Raw genomic sequence first — 13558 nt, 5'->3', positions numbered from 1 at the left:
TTACTCACACAACATTCAGATGAAAAATTTATTATTTTTTACAAACTTTTACAAATCAGGAAGTCGAGGCTCAGAGAGTTTCACTGGCTCACAATTAATAGGTGACAGATCTAGGATCCAAATCCAAACCAGTTGATGCCAAAGTGCTTCTATTGCCCAATGATGCTCAAACTCAGGCTTGGCAAGCCCCCCCCCCCACCAATGTCCCTCCAACCCAGAACCCTACAGGCCCTGGGAACCTACAGGAGAACACCGTGGCTCAGTTGTATGTGATGATTGCCAAGATACTGGGAACCTGTCACACCATTCTATTTAGAAGCGACCTCATATTTTTTCCATTTAAAATTATTATGTTCACCTAGGAAGACCAGGTGATGTAGGCGTAAAAAGTTAAAAAAAAAAATGCTGAGATTGTAAGCTGACAAGGTCCTTGCAATCTGTGAAGTCAACCAAGGGTTGCCTTGCCTAAAAAAAAAAAAAAAAAAAAATTATTATGTTTTTCTTCCATGACTAAAAAGGGTACCACTGCTAATGCAAGTGCTATTTTCTCATACCATCCGTTGCCTGAAAACAAAACATCCTGTAGGAATAAATAGGATCTGTTCAGGACAAATTCTAGCAAGCTGTGTTTAAGGTTATTTATATTTTCTAAAGGCTCTTTATTTGGACTTCATAAATAAATGTATGTGTTTGTATTGCATCTGTTTGAGAACAAAATTGTGTTTTTCAGTACTTTATATTTCCTTTGTAATTCTCTAAGAGCCTGGTATTCAGAAAAGATGTTCAATAATGGAATGGCTGCCTGGTTGATGGAAAGTGTTTGTGGAAAACTAAGACTCTCACTGAGTTTCCTCCTATCTAGGTCATAAAGAGTTCCAGGGAATGAGAACTTTATTGGATTGGACTCTTAATGGAAAAAGCCTTCCTTCCATTTTTAACGTCAACCTGGGGAATGATCAATTGCTAAACTTTGAAAATGTGCTCTTCTTTGTGCATGTATGCCATGTAAGAGACCCTCATTATCTGAGCACAAAAAATTGCTTAAATAGAATCCACTTCCAATGGAGAACAAAATTTCATATTAATGAAATTTTTAGATGTTTGGGATTTATCCGGAAAAATGAAATTAGGTAATGTGAAAAACTCTAAAATTTTAAAAATTTATATTAAGAAGGTTTAGGCTATGTCATATTATAATGTGAGCCAAATCTTCGAGTAGACCAAGAACATACAATTTATTTATTTAGGGAAGGGGCAAACTTTCCTGACACAACTGTATAATATTAAAGCATCCTTTGCTTCATGGTTGATTTTACAGTCTTATCATAAAAGAATTGTTACTACAAAAATATCCCCTAGCTATATTGGTTTTCCCGAGGGACTTTCATAACTCTTTGATGTTTAAATCATTCTTTTTTGAAGCACCTATCTTATGCCACTCTTGCAGATTCTTTCTTCAGTTTTAAGCAGTCTAATAATGACAGGACCTCCCTGCTGACAGCCCTGCCTGTGACGAGAGCAGTTCTCCAGCATCGTTTCCATGAAAACCCATCTATTTCATGAGGTTGCAATTCCACTCTGTGCGCATCTTCACCGGATGTTTATCACCTCAGATAGTTAACGATTATGACCTTGATAAGCTGCATGGCAATGGAGATGCAAACCTTTAACAGAAAGAAATGTTCTAATGGTCACGCGTAGTGCTTCGTTGCTGTCCTATTTTTTGTTTGTTTTGTTTCTCTAAGCTATGTAATTTGGGAGCTAAGATTTGCCCATCCCTATTTGAGGTCATGGGGTGGAGGGAGAGGAGGAAGGGGAAGAAAGAATTGGAATGATTTAAAGCATTCGCTCTTGCTTCCTTTTCCACTTCGCCCCATTTAGGTCTCTTGATGTTCTATATTTCTCCAGAATATCTTCCCTCTTGCTTCAATGTAAACCCCATTAGTAACATTTCCTACCCACCCCCTCTCCCTCAACCCCAAGAACTAAGGGGGAGAGAAAAGAAGGATTGCAAGGCCCGAAGGATAAAACTGCTTCTCCAAGAGGCATTTGGACCATTAAACAATGATGAGATGCATTTAGGCCCCAGGAAAAGGTAGGAGTATTGCATCTTTAGTCCTCATTCCATAGTTTAAATTCTCAGTGCACCCCAGGGACCTGGGTGTAGCTCTGTGGAACAGCTAATTACAGCCCTTCAGGGAATGCTGTCCTGCTACTTCCAATCTCCCTACCCACTGCCTACAACCTACCACACTCCACCCACCCACCAAATCACTGCAGTCTAGCCCAGGCCCATAACCACCATCTCCACTGCTCAGCCAAGGCCAAAACCTAGGTTAGGTGATCATTCTGTTCCAGAAGCATTGTCTTAAACCACAACAGAATTCCCTAACATATAGAGGTTATGTACTGTCTAGACTATAATAATCTGTGTTAACAAGGTGGATCTATTTGTACTGACATAAAAAGATGTCCAAAATATATTAAGTGAAAAAAATTACAAAACTGTATCCATAATGTAATAACATTTTGTTAAACTGTTTATATTTACCTGTATATTAATTCATGGAACTGAACATTAAAACTGAAGTTTTAACTGAATCTTCCAGGTGTGATAGATATCAGACACCAACTAGAGTACGCCCCAGGTTGCCCTGGAGGAATCTTCAAAGTAAATACTGCAGACTGGTTCTGGGATCCTCTTACCCATTTTGAGAACATAAGAAAGTAGAGAATATTGGGTTTTGTGAGAAAATTTATTTGAAGAGTTCTGCCGCCAAGGGCCAGGAGTGGGGAAGTGCTAGGTCCCTCACCTGAAGCCCTGAGGGGATGGGTTTCTACAGACGCAGAGTTTGGTTTGTGTTCCTTGGAGTTGAGGTCTGCCATAGATTTGTGCCTGATTCATACCTGAGAAAGCAGAAGGGACTTGTGACAGGGCACAGAGAGTGGAAGCCTGTGTTGGAGAAGTAACTATGCTCTATGAACACATCGATCTGTGTTCATGGACAGGGAATGGATGATTGTTTCTCTCAAATCCTGGCCCAAGAGGGAGAGAGAGCCAGACCTAGCCACTTAAAGTCTATTTTAATTCCAAAAGGAGTGGCGGGGAGAGGCAGGGCCCGCCAGCCATGGTGAGAGGCCTGAGGATTGAAGTGGGCTGGCTCTAGCCGGTTAGAGAAGAGGCATCACTCGGGCCTGAGGGCCTAGCAGGAGTCCTCCAAGAGGCCTCAGAAACACCCTGGAGAGTATGTGTTGACCATAAGCATTTGTACTTTCACAAAGAATGCCAGTCAGCAGCCAACGGGTGGTCTGTCTGTCCCCTCACCTCTTTTCCCCGACTGCTTGACTTTATTAAATGAGCAAGTGGGGAAGAGGAAGAAGCCAGACTACTCCACGTCCAAAACGGAAAAGTCTTTCCTTTGAAGAAAGGCTGAATCAATGAACAAAATATTGGACTGGATACTAGATTTATGATTTGATACTGTATTTTGTGATTGTGTGATAGTCTAGTACCTAAAAACCGAGCAAGAAAATTGAGGAGACTGACAAGTTTTCAGCCAGTGGCAGAGAGAAATTTCCATACTGAGTAAACTTTAAAGGGTAGAGGGAAACAGAATACAGTGGAGTTTCTCTTACATCCCTTTGCTATGCTTCATGGGGAGATTAGTTTCATAAACAAGCTAAGATGTCCGAGAAGAGGACGTGCCGGCGCTGGCTGTCTCTGGAGGCGGGGACACGGGACGTGTTCCCTTTTCCTCTTATATATTTCCATTATGCTTGAATTATGGAAGCAGAGCATGGTTACTTTTGTAATCAAAAAGCCATGATGATAAATGTGCCCACCTAAAATAATAAGGGGAAAAAATTGCCACAAAATATTATTGGCTAGAAAGCAAGCAAGCTGAAAAACAAAATAGCAATCATCATAGCTAACATTTGTTATGACCTCATTTGATTGTTGCAGCAACCCTAGACTTATGCATTTGAATTATTCACATTGTATGGATGTAGAAAAACAGAGTGTCAAAATTGTTGGTTACATCACTTGGCCAACAACATTGTAGTGAAGAGAAGATTCAAATTCAAGTCTTCTGGCTGTAAGGTCCATATTTTTTCCATTTCACAACACTGTGTGTTGTACTGCAAAGGTTCTTAGTTGTCAAGAAATATTCTCTCGGCCCACTCTCATTGGATAGCACATGGTGCCCTCGTGGACATGACATAATAAAGCCATGTTAACACAGTCTGCATTGACAACACTTCTGAACCATAGTCCATTTTCCCCTGGAAACGTTGGAATCTTGATGTGTTTCACAACTCACCTTTCCCCCCACGTTTAAACTGGTACTCCTGTTGAATTTCAAACCTGTCAATGATCCTATCATTTTTCCAGTAGCACAGGCTCAAACTTCAGTTTTCTTTGATTGCTCCTTGTTATTTTATTCCTTTCTTGGCCATTTTTAAGTCTTTTTGCTTTCCTCTTAGAGGAATTCACAGATCTGCCCATAATCCATTTCTAGGGATTGGGCCCTCCCACTTGGTTCAGCTATGTAATTTCCTAAATGGCTCACTGCCAATCACCCATTTTAAAAAATTACCTTTTTCTGGAAGCTTTGTCTGACCACCTCTGACCACAGAGGTTTCCAGCTCTTGTATTCCTGTGGGAACTGCACACTGTGAGTGCCTGTTTATACCACTCTCCATCTTCCCCATCCCACTCTGGCAAGAAAAGGACAACCTTATCACCATTATTTAGCACAGTGCTTGGCAAAATACTAATTTTCCAATAAAAGTTGAATGAGTGAATGAATGAAGTTTTTGCAAAAGACTCAAAGATCTACAAGGACAGCTTTGGAGCATGTGAAATTGGTTGTGGAGAAGTGGGAACAAGGATGCCGGCCCAGGGGTCAAGAGAGGGAGAGAGATGGTTGAGGCACCAGAACCATGGGCTGTGACCCAGTTATGCTGAGGGAGGGGGAGGCAGCCTGAGTATCGCTCCTGGGCTGGTGAGGTACAGACACTGGGAAAAAGGAGCTGGCTTTGGTGCTGCGGCCTACACCTCCCCACTCATTTCTAACTCTGGGCAGCTGTAGGCCCATGGGACCTGGAGAACGCGTGGCTGTCCCATCTCCCATCTCTAGCTCTGGTAAAAGAGGTGGGTTAGTGAGCACTGGCTTACCGTAGGGGTTGGGGAGAATCAGGGGGTCCCAGTGAGGACTAGGACAGGTGAGCTGCAGCAGTGCAGTGGAGACATTGTGGTCATGTCCCAGAGGCAGTGACCACAAGCGGTCGTGCCTGGGAGGGCAGCAGGGAGGCTGGGGCCCAAGCAGCCATTGATGCTGCAGTCCTGCAAAGGGCAGATGCTCGGCATTCAGGGCAAGGGTGCTCTTCCAAGTCCTAGCTGCCCTCTGCCCTGCAATTGCCTCTTGTTACCACGTTGCCAGGATGGTGAGGCCGGGAGACAAACCCAGATGACCTGATTCCTTTCCCCACCAGACACTTGCATAATCTCACTCTTATACTCCAAATCCTCAAACCCCTCACTGACAACTGAATAAAAGGGAAATTTTAGCATGAAAGGCCTACCATCATTGGGTCCCCCAACCTAACTTTCACCCTTTACCACTCACTCGCAAGAATCCTCCACTTTCATAGGCCTGTCTGGTCATTGTTGCATTGCAAAAAGCCTCCAGTGGCCCTGCCTCCTGTTCTTGCTCAGTGGGCCCCCCGGCCCCCCACCCCACCTGGCTAACTTGGAAACCACCCTCAGGATGCAGGGAAGGGAGGCTCTGCACTGTCACAGAGCTGAGCAGGGACCCAAGGCAGCACGGGGAGGTTGCACATGCAGGTACACACAGATTGCAACAGTGTGCTCGAAGCAAGGAGGTGCCCATGCCCCCTTCCCACAGCCGCCTCTCAGGCAGTATTCAATGTTCATTTTGAAACTTTTGAGATACTTTACTCTGCGGCAAATGTTCTCGACATTAATTTTAACTTAATTTCAATTACATAAAACTGGGGAGCAGGTAGGCATGTAATTTATTTTTGGTTAGTTTCTCCAGTACTCTGGGTCACCCATCACCCTAAAAGGACCCTAAGGTCAATCATCCATTATATAATTTATCCAACACATGAATAACTTTTTCTGTGCTGGTTTCTAGAGGCTAACAGTGAGTAGTAGGCTTTGTAATCCCCTGGAAGTCCTGGGTCTAATTGGAGGACAGACCTGTTAACTAGTGGTTCTCAAACTCGGTGTGCATCGGAATCACTAGGAGGGCTTCTTAAAATACAGATGTCTGGGTGCCTCCTCAGAGTTTCTGACTCAGTAGGTCTGGGGTGGGATTGCAAGTCTGCATTTCTAACAAGTTCCTGGGTGAGGCAGATGCTGCTGGTCCAGGGACACTAGTTGAGAACCACTGCTGTAAACTAACAGTCCAAGAGTCTAGTTTGACATACTAGAACATAAGCTGAGTAAGGGGAAGAGTTTGTACTCATTTTGTTCATGGCTATATCCTTAGGACCTAGAATAGGACTTGGCACATTGTAGACACTCAGTAAACATTGGTCAAATGAATGATAGAATTGTACGCAAAATGTAATGAGAGACTAAAAGTGGAAGGAGTATCCTTGCTGAGAGATTTTGATGGCAGCTTCACAGAGGAGCTAGTGCTAGAGAAAGAACAGGAATTTGTGGTCAGAGAAGAGTGTTCTAGCCAGAGAATACAGTATGTGGATGTGGCCTGACGTGGAGGGGCAAGAACGTGGTAAATTTGACACACACATAGCTCTGCTCATTCCCGATTTACTTATTCCTTGTCACTTCAGTTCTTACCACTGTAGCCCATTGTGACTTTTCCTCTTCCATTTTTACGACAACAAAGTCAGTACTTTCTAAATTTAACTAGTAATAAGAATCAGTCAGGATGCTGGTTAAAAATATAGACTTCAGAGCCCCAACCTATACCTGCCTAATTAGAATCTAAAAGGGAAAGCCATGAAACCGTGTGTTAAAAAGCAACCTAGATGATTCTTATCATCAGGCCACACTCCTTAAGAGGAATCTTAGAATTTCAAGATATTTTAAAATATAATTCAAGGACTTTATTGTAAGATATATTAGTTTTCTATTGTAATGTGACAATTTGCCACAGATTTACTGGCTTAAAACAACACAAGTTTATTACTACACAATTTCCGTGGGTCAAGAGACCAGACCCAGCTGAGCTGGGTCCTCGGTGGGCTCAGGTCTCACAGGTGTTAGCAGGGCTGCATTCTCACCTGGAGGTCTGATTAGGGAAGCACCTGTTTCCAAGTTCATTCGCTCTTGGCAGAATTCTCTTGCTTCCTGGCAGCTCTATGATGGAGGGCCTCAGCTTCACACTTTTTGTCAGCTATAGTTGATCTGAGGGTCCAGTGGCACCCACAGTTCCCTGCCACAGGGCCTCTCCATAGGCTATTCTAAACATGGCAGTTTTTTTCCTCAAGGCCAGTGGAGTCTCTCTCTCTCATGAGCCAGGGTGGAGATTTATATGATGGAATGTAATCACAGGAGGGATATCTCATCACATTTGTCATACTATATTGATCAGAAGCAAGTCACAGGTTCTACCCACATGCAAGGGGAAAGGATGGCACAAGCAGGCAGCTCACTGGAAATTGCTTTGGGGTATACCTGCCCCAGGAGATAAGGACATGGAAGCTCTGAGAGATTAGCTTGTCAAAGTCCTAGAAGAAAGAGGCAAATGTAGAAGGAGAAATCCTATTTCTTGCTTCCAGCTAAATGTTATTTCTGCTCCAACTGCCTCTCATCTTCTAATCGCCATACATTTGTTTTAAACTATGGGCAGCAGAGTTTTTCTGTAAAGAGCCGGGTAGTAAATATTTTAGATTTTGTGGGCCATGTGGTCTGTTACAATCACTCCTTTCTGCTGATGGAACACAAAAGCAGTCGTAGATAATATGTAATGAGTGAGCTTGCCTGAGCTCCATTTTATTTATGGACACGGAAATTTGAATTTCATGTAGTTTTCATTTGTTGCAAAATATTATTGTTTTGATTTTTTTAATCAATTATTTATAAGTGGAGAAACCATTCTTAGGTCACAGGCCAAACAAAACAGGTGGTGAGTCAGATTTGGCCTGCGGACCAAAAGACAGCTGTGTTTTCATGAGTACATGCCTTCTCTATCAAGGAGAGGCCAGGCCCTCTCACCACAGGTACATCTGCCTGAGATGCGCCCAGCACAGAGCCATGCATACAACTAGCTTTTACTATTTTAAAAATAATAACTTAGGAATCACAATGACATCTACCTCATAGAGCTGCACTTTGAAGTGAGGATGATGCCACAGATCCACTAGGTGAAAAAAGTTTTCCCAAAGTGACAAGTGTCTTGTTGGTCATTAGTGATTGAGTTTATTTAACAAGTCTTATTAAGCACCTGTTATGGACTAAGCATCCTCACAGACACCGAGGACATAGCGTGTAACGATGTAGAAGAGGTCTCGGTTCTCAAGGAGCTTACATACCTTTGGAAGAGACAGGCAACTAATTAATAAGCAAGTAACTATACTGTTACCATCTGATATCTACTACGTAGAAAAATTAAGCAAGGGGGACAGAAAGGGACAGGGGAAAGCTATTGTTATTCGATGTTAGCTGGTGAGGAAATGCAAAAGTGACATTGGGCAGAGGCCTGAAGGAAGTGAGGGAGGGAGACAGACGGATACTGGGATGAAGAGCTTTCAGGCTGAGGGACCAGCAAATGCAAAGGCTCTGAGGAGGGAGCCTGCTGAATCTGTTTAAGGACCAGCAGGGAGACCAGAGCAGGGAGACCAGGGGCAGAGTGAATAAGGAAGAGTAGTAGAAAAGGTTGGGGATGGAAAGTGGATCACAGAGACCCTCATAAATCATTGTAAGGACTTTGTTTTCATCTCTGAATGCGATGGAGAGCATTGTAAGGCTCTGAGCATGGAAATGCCATGGTCTGGCTCACCAGATGGCCCATCTGAGGGAAGTGCTGGACAAGGCAGGGAGATCTATGATTGTGTTGCCAGCATAAAGATTTTTGCTTCTGAGGGATCTGGGTCCAGGACTGGGGCCCACTGCATCATGCTCACCCAGGTAAGCCTCCCACCCCCGCCCCAGCTGAAACAAGCTTGTAGCTGCTGCTTAGACACTGAGCAGATGAAATTCCAAAGCACCAGAGCGAGCTTTTGAAATTGAATTCCTAGCTCAACAGACTAACTGGACAGAGGAGGGAGGGATGAGTCAGCCACTTTAAGTCAGGTACAGAGGATCAGCAGGGCTGAATGTGCACTGGTCCAGCACACCTGACACCAGGGGCCCTGGACACTGGACTTCATCGGAAAGTAGCCTCACCGCCACTTGCTTCTGACATGAGCAAGTCTGGCTCTAGGGGAAGAGGAACCCCCTCCTTCAGGTGGGCTGGGGTGGTGGGGGGACTGGGAGGGCCTCAGCCTGTTAACCCAGGTAGGCCCACAGCCCTGGAGGTGCTCTGAGAAGGTCCTGCATGGTTTAATTCCACCTTAGTGACACCAGTTAAAGCTTTCTCTTTGCTTATCCTTGTTTCAGGATTTGAGAATTCCAGCCATTTCATCTTGATAGAGTCAAGAAAAAGCATATTGTTCCAAATATCAATGCATTTTTTCCCTTTTTCTCTCTGCTAAATGAAACTGCTTAACCACAATTGTTAAATAGTCTTTAAAAGCTGATTCATAGCCCCTTACCAGAAGTCCTTTAAAACAAAAATTTATCTAAGCAGTGGTGTGAGGTTTTATGTGAATTCATTTCATCCTTTTCCTATTAATTATCAAAGGTTAAGTGTCCTCTGAGTGAGGAGAATTTTACTTAAAAAAGAAATAATTAAAATAATTTCCTTGATCTACTCCCCTTCCTACCTCATTTTCACAGTTTTTAGAGTAAAAAACAAAATAAAAAAACCAAAGACTTTCGGTACTTTATGTTCCTGATAGAACCCTGCCTACCTTGCAGAATGGTCTGCCTAGCAGAAAATCCTAATTCAGACTCTGAAATTCCATAAATAGCAGTAATTTTACTACCTACGCCTCTGGTTTCCCCAGCAACTTAGAGCCCTCACCATGAACTTTGCTCTCAAAGATTCAGCTGAAAGAATTGGCATTTATAAAGCATCAGATGGGAACACCTCTCCAGACCCCTGGATGCTCTGAATTCTGCCGTGAGTTAGGCTGGACCACCAGAGGGTAAGCAGCTTGGCTGCTTGCTTGACTCTTCCTGCAGATTCATCTTCAATGGAGTTGACTTTTAACACCACAGCTGTGCCAGCCTTCATCCTGAAAAAGATAGACTCTCTCAGTGGAGCAGTGCTGCCATACCTTCCTTTCGTTTCTGGGCGCTGGAACAAGAAAAAAAGAATGTGGTGGACACTTTGATGACTGTAGCTGATGTATCTGTTGAGGGCGACCATGGAATATTTGAAGGTGGGGACTTGGATACATGGGATGCCGAGGTGCGGGGTGGGGGGGGTGCAGGGGGAGGTAGGATAAAAGTAAACCTGACCCCATCCTGTAACCACAAGCTGGTGAGTCAGCTGCCATTGGATGACATTAGGCTCTAGAGTGAAGACACAGCGTTGGATGCAGGGGAAAGGAGATGGCCTGAGGAAGTCTGTCCTGCATGACTTACTCCTGTTTTGAACTAAGTCGCTCCCTGTACTTTTCATGTCTGATGACTGCTTTCAGCAAGTGGAGGGATCATTAAGGCTCCTCCTCTCTCATATTCTTTTCCCTTCTTCCCCCCCCCGCTTTCTTTCATTGGCATTACTTTCACCCATACAATTCATATGAGCTCACGCTTCATTAGAAAAACTACTGTTTTTAGATTTATGTTTAATCTTGCACAAGAGAGAAGTTCTACAGAGCCTGAGTGCAGTTCTTACTTCCCTCAGTCTTTGCATTCTATCCTAAATGCAGCTATACTATTATATGATTCACATCTATGTTAAGAGGCCATCTTTCCCCCACCCTTCTGTATTCATTCACTCATATATTCATTCATTCACCGAACACTTACTGAGTAACTAGCACATGTGCAACCTTATGAGAGCAATTCTGGGGAAATGCTGTGAACATTTTCTGCCCTCAAAGAGTTCAGGATATTTGTAAGTTCCTAGGTAGTGCATGTGGCTTCCAGCCATCAGTAATCCCTCCCTCCAGAGCAGTGTTGTCCAATATGGTAGCCACTAGCTACAAGTAACCATTGAGCTCTCTTACATTGAGTGATGAATGAGTGAATGAATGAGTGAATAAATGTGGAGGGCAGGTTCCAATTGAGATGTGCTGTAAGTATAACTACACACAAGATCATAAAGAACTAGTAGGAAAAATATGAAAAATGTTCATTAGTATTTTTAAAAAGTTGTCTACATGTTAAAATGATAATATTTAGGATATATTGGGTTAAATAAAATACATTATTAAAAAGAATTTCATCCACAGTTACTAGATGATTTAAAGTCACAAATGTGGTTCACTTTGTTTCTCTTGGACAGCTTTACCCTAGATGGCCTGCTTCTACATCTCTCCCTCTCCTCTGTCCCAGAAGGAATGGACAATTCTCCAGGGTACCACCACCATCCCTATTATAGAAGCACCTATCATATTCTACTGGCTGCCTGTTCACATCTGACACCTTTGCCAGACTGGGCACCCCTTGTGGGAGGAACTTACATACCCAGCTCGTGGTACAGTGCTTCGTAAAACATAGGTGGATAATAATTATTCGGTGACTACTGACCCAGTTCTATTAGACTGAAATTGTATGAGGTTAAGCATACAAGATTGTTAACAGAATTTTAAGTATAATATTTATGAGTAGGCACTCAATATATGTGTGTGAAATATCCCAGAGATAGCTTCAATTTTCAAAGTATGAGTGAATTTTAAAAACTCCTGTAAGGGTAAGATGCTGGGTAATATAACACCGTTCCTACACATGTGGGGTGTGCATTTATTTCATGGTGCACATGAGTGCTGCTGGATATAATTGAAATGATACTTCATGTGGTCACACCTGCCTATTTGCAGATAGGCACAAAAGCCAAGTGTATCCTAATTAATTCTCAGAATGTCCTGGGGTTTTCACAACCATTTGAATCAATCAACTCTAAAAGAGAAGTACGAGTAAGATAAGGGTCATAAATTTTTACCTGAAATATGCAGAATTTAAGAGAGTAAACACACAAGAACATATTATGTAATACTTGCCCCTTGATGAATGATTTTGCTTCTCATTGGAACTGGACATAAAAGCAAATCCAGTTCCAATGAGAAGCAAAATCATCCAACAAGGGGCAAGTAATTTGGTCAAGCAGATGTGAAAGGAGCCTGGCCCTAACACAGCCTTACGGTTAGATGTTCGGTGAGTATATTAGTGAAAATAGATTCATTATTTTTGAGGAAATTTCATGAATTGGACTCAAGACACCAAAGTGCATTCATTCATTCACCAAACACCATACAGCAGTATCATTAACATTTCGTTGGAACTTAATATTTAATGTCTTGAATTAGTTATTGAGCTATCTTATTCTAACCTCTATATTGTCTTTTTCTTACTTTTATAATTCTGTAATATTTAGCCAGTGTTTTCTACACAGAAGGTCTTCTCTAACTGCATGTGGACTCTAACTGAAGCAAACTGAGTACAAACCTGAGAGTCAGGAGTCCTGGTGCAGTCATGGAAGTTATATCTCCCATCCAGTCATTTCTCTGGGCCTTGGCTCCTCCTCCCTTGTCCTCCCTTCCTTCACCATCTTCATTTGCTGTTCCCTTTGGACTTTGTTACCTTTCACCTAAGTTGTGGCATGTACTAAGTGTCTTAATACATTATTTTATTTAATGCTCATAATTTATGGGATGAAAATTATCAGCTCCATTTTTCAGCTGATAAAACTGAGGCTGGAGAGAGACAGAATTTAAGGCACTAGTAAATGGTAGAATCAGAATCTGAACCCAGATCCGTGTGATGTCTGATGTACCCTGGCTAATCCTGAACCTGCCTTTTGGTCAGAATTATTTTGAGAAAGCCCCACTCTAAACTAGTATACTCCTCCCTCTCCAGTGCATTAAAACAGAAAACTTCTATAATTATAAGCAACTGTTGTTGTGAAGACCTCAACAAGAGTTGTTGTCATAGTTGTCAGAAACTTAATTGCTGGGTAGAAAGGTTGAACATTGCAGCTACATAGGAGTATGATAAGCCTTTCCCATGAATATGTGGAAGGAACCCTGGATTCTACTCATGGGGCTGTCTCAAGCTTTCCCCATGGCAGACGTGGGCCAACGACTCTTTGGGGCCATTTGCCGTTCTTTAAACACAATAGCATGGTTATTAAGGTATCAACAGCTCACAGCTGAGGCAGAGATGAGCGTCAGTCACTTTTCTTGACTTGGTTTAAATTCTTTTGAAATGTCCCAGGTTCCCCGTGCACTCACTATGTACCGGCTTTCCTTTGGGGGTAGGGGTGGGGGAGGGCGTTCAGCGCCCGAAGCGCGG

This window comes from Pteropus medius, unplaced genomic scaffold (assembly GCF_902729225.1).
Source record: "Pteropus medius unplaced genomic scaffold, Ma_sr-lr_union100, whole genome shotgun sequence".
NCBI classification, from domain to species: Eukaryota; Metazoa; Chordata; class Mammalia; order Chiroptera; family Pteropodidae; genus Pteropus; species Pteropus medius.
The sequence above is the reverse complement of the archived record's forward strand: the minus strand, read 5'-3'. Positions refer to the sequence as shown.